At 46.0% G+C, this 3558-nt stretch overlaps 1 protein-coding gene across 1 annotated transcript in view; it reads right to left on the bottom strand.

Moving 5' to 3' along the window:
* Positions 1-1020, bottom strand: part of DUSP14 (dual specificity phosphatase 14) — a 23940-nt gene extending 22920 nt beyond the window's left edge. Inside the window, exon 1 of the mRNA XM_011953623.1 lies at positions 640-1020. The gene's annotated coding sequence lies outside the window, so the exon portion shown is untranslated. The remainder of the gene's footprint in view (positions 1-639) is intronic.
* Positions 1021-3558: the final 2538 nt, after the last annotated feature.

Here is a 3558-nt window from a genome sequence, read left to right on the forward strand (position 1 = left end):
TGAGCCGGGCTCGAGGCGGGCTGCGGGGGCGCTCTGCTGGGGTGCTTTCGGAATTGGAGAAGATTAAAGGCGAGAAAGCAAATCCGATACAGGGGTGAAGCCGCCGCAGGTGGCTAGCCCCGGCCTCGACCCACCCCCCCCCACCGCCTCCCCAGCCCGGAGAGCCCGGGAGTTGGGACCCAAGAGCGAAGGGAAAATCAGTAGTGCGGCAGTCCCTGGCTGACCCTTGCTGGAACAGGTACGGGCAGCCGTGGCGCCCGAGACCCGGAGGAGATGAACTTCCAACCTCCATGCGCATCTCCGCCTGCTCCTGCCACGCCAAGGTGCCGTCCGAGTCTAGGAGCCCACACCCACCGCCCGAGCCCCCGAGGCAGGGCTGCGGTTCTCCGGAGCACAGGCGGGACACAGGCATTCACTGATGGCTCATTTGCTGTGTAACTCTGAGGGTCTTTTAAAATTCAGCTCTGCCCATCTGTAACATAAATCGGTGCGAAACGGACGTTTTCCACCACAGCCCCGCCTCCCCTCCGCCTTTGGCAGGTGAGAGGAGACACGTGGGAGGCAAAGCGACTTCCTCAAGGCTCTGCCGTGAGTCAATGCACCTAAGAGTCCTGACTCCGTGCCCAGTCCTTGACTCACCAGCCCCTGCTCCTCGCCGTTGCAAATCGTTGGCCTCAGAATTGCTGAGCAGTCAAACGAGTAGGCATGGGTTTGCGGGGAGGGGTGCGGGGGAGAAGTAAAACCCGCGTTTGGGGTTTACATCTCCTGATGTCTTCAACCAAAAGCTTTGAAGCTTTTTCATGTTCTTCCCGATCTCCACTGCCCAACCGGCTTCAGAGTCATCCGGTGCGTGCTGGAGTATCTAAAAGTTAGTGACATTTTAATGATAATCCTGCGAAGCGAAAAAGGTCTAGAGAGATTTATTTTTGCCTTCATAAAAAGAGAAAGCTTTAAAATTAGGCAAAATTAAGAGAAAACAAAGCAGCATACTTTACTAGATTCAGGAAACCACTGAGTTCATTCAAATCGTGCCTGGGAAAAGCATCTTCCTAACACTAAATTGTGACGTCAGTTCACTTAGTGACTTACTTGTTTACATGCCAATACGAAAAGAGCAAATCTCTAACAGAAAGGATTATGTTTTCCTTTCTGCTCAGCACCCCCTAGTCCTTGAAGCTTCAGTGAATTCAATGACTCAGCAGCACAGATAGATGCATCCTTCTTCACACTCCAGCTTGTTACACTGAAGGCAGGTTTCCAGAACAAGCTCTAGTGACAAGGAGCAAGGCATTTTCATGGATTATGGGAACTAAACCTACCATGAAGAGTCAGTGAAGAGGAGGGAGGTGGGCTAAAATAGAGTTTGTGTTGTGTGTGATGTGCGTGTCAAGATTTAGAGATTCGGAGATTAAGTAGAAAGAAGTGCTGAAGTCAGACCATGTAATGACTGTACAGACATGCCCTGGGGTAGGGAGGCGCTTTATGCCTTTACAGAATGTGGAAGTGCGGGCTTATACATGCCTCTACCAAAAATGCAATTTGAAGGTATTCTTTTCTGGACCAGCACTGTCCAATAGAACTTTGTGTGATGATAGACATGTTCTGTAGCTCCACTATCCAATACAGTAGCCACTAGCCTCATGTGGCTACTGAACACTTGAAATGTGGCTAGTGTAACTAAGGAAGTGAATTTAAAATTTTGTTTTAGTAAATTTAGATAGCCACATATGGCTAGTGGCTACCTTACTAGACAGCACATTTCTAGACAATGTGAGTTTCTTTATAGGTGTCAATTTTTCTTTCTTTTTTTTCCTTTTTAGATAGGCTTCAGGCTGGAGTGCAGTGGTGCAATCATGACTCACTGAAGCCTCCACTTCCTGGGCTCAGGTGGACCTCCCACTTCAGCTTCCCAAGTAGCTGGGACTACAGATACGCCACCGCACCTGGCTAATTTATTATTGTTTTTATTATTATTTTCTGGGGGACGGCAGTTTCGTTCTTGTTGCCTAGGCTGGAGTGCAATGGCACAATCTCAGCTCAGTGCAACCTCTGCCTCCCAGGTTCAAGTGATTCTCCTGACTCAGCCTTCCAAGTAGCCGGGATTACAGGCATGCACCACCATGCCCAGGTGATTTTGTATTTTTAGTAGAGACAGGGTTTCTCCATGTTGGTCAGGCTGGTCTTGAACTCCCGACCTAAGGTGATCCCCCTGCTTCGGCCTCCCAAAGTGCTGGGTTTACAGACGTGAGCCACCGCGCCCAGCCTTTTTATTACTATTTAGAGACAAAGTCTCTTTAAATAATATGTTGCCCAGGCTGGTCTCGAACTCCTAGGCTCAAGCAATCCTCCTGCCTCAGCCTCCCATAGTGCTGGGATTAGAGGCATGAGCCACTGTGCCTGGCAGTGTCAACTATTTTGGATGTAGAAACATTTTAGAGGCTGTCTGCTATAAAATTACAATTTGTCTATGCCCAGGGAGGGTTTGGGTTCTCCTGACTCCCAGCTAAATAAGCAGTGCTTTCGAGCAGGGCAGCATCTATAAAGAGTGAGAGCTGATCAGATTAACACAGTAAAAGTAGAGGGTGGAAATTTGTACTCTGCTTAGCTTCTGATGTCTGCCTTTCCAAAAATATTCTCCTTAATTGCTTGGGCAATGACTGCTCCTTAATCAGACTTTTATGGGTCCCTCAGAATGAATAGTTGCATCTTCCATTTGTATCACTGCCTCTGGTTAACAAACTGGCAACAGCTTTGATCTGTCAGAATTGGGGAACAGCGGTCATCAAGGCTCCCAGTCTACAGAAGTTTGATTTCAGGGTGCCATCAGGTCGTGTGGCTCACAGAGATTCGGAAGACCTGCTTGCCTGTGCCTCTAATTCCAAATTATATGCCATTGATGGCTATAAAAATGCAAATCCCCTGAGGTAAGTAAATCTTTAAGCTACTGTCCTTTAGCAGATTTGAGAGGGACACTGGACACCAGGTTTCTGGGAGAAAAGATTTCTTAAAAACAGGCAGGATGGAAGTCTCGGAACACATTTCTTCTACTGCAGAAGTTTGCCTAAGGCTTGTGCTACTTCATAAGGTGTAAAGCAGCACCTTACCTGGATGTCATAAGGATTAACTAGATGTTATTAAATGTAAAATACTTTGAACTTCTTTCCGAGTTTTCACAGTTCTCATAAAATGTACTTTCCAAGTAATAAAGAATTGTCACATTACAAATAAAGAAAAAAAAAAGCAAAAAGGAGAGAAAAAGCATTGCTCACCACAATTTTATTACTTAACAAAACAACAGTTAGCATCTGGATTTCTTTCTGGTCTTGATTGTATGCAAGATTTTTTAGTTTTGTTAACACAATTACAATCAAAGTATGCATACAGTTCTGTAACCTGACATCAAGCTTTTTGAGCCAGGCATTATAAAAGGGAACATTACAGCATGTCTAGGATAATTAGGTAATTTCAAATCTGTCTCTGAAATCTTTTGCCCTTAATTCAACCCTTGGGCAGTAGCAATGATGCAGTGGTAAGAATTTCTTTTTTTTTTTTTTTTTT

Source organism: Colobus angolensis, unplaced genomic scaffold, assembly GCF_000951035.1.
Source record: "Colobus angolensis palliatus isolate OR3802 unplaced genomic scaffold, Cang.pa_1.0 Scaffold37, whole genome shotgun sequence".
NCBI classification, from domain to species: domain Eukaryota; kingdom Metazoa; phylum Chordata; class Mammalia; order Primates; family Cercopithecidae; genus Colobus; species Colobus angolensis.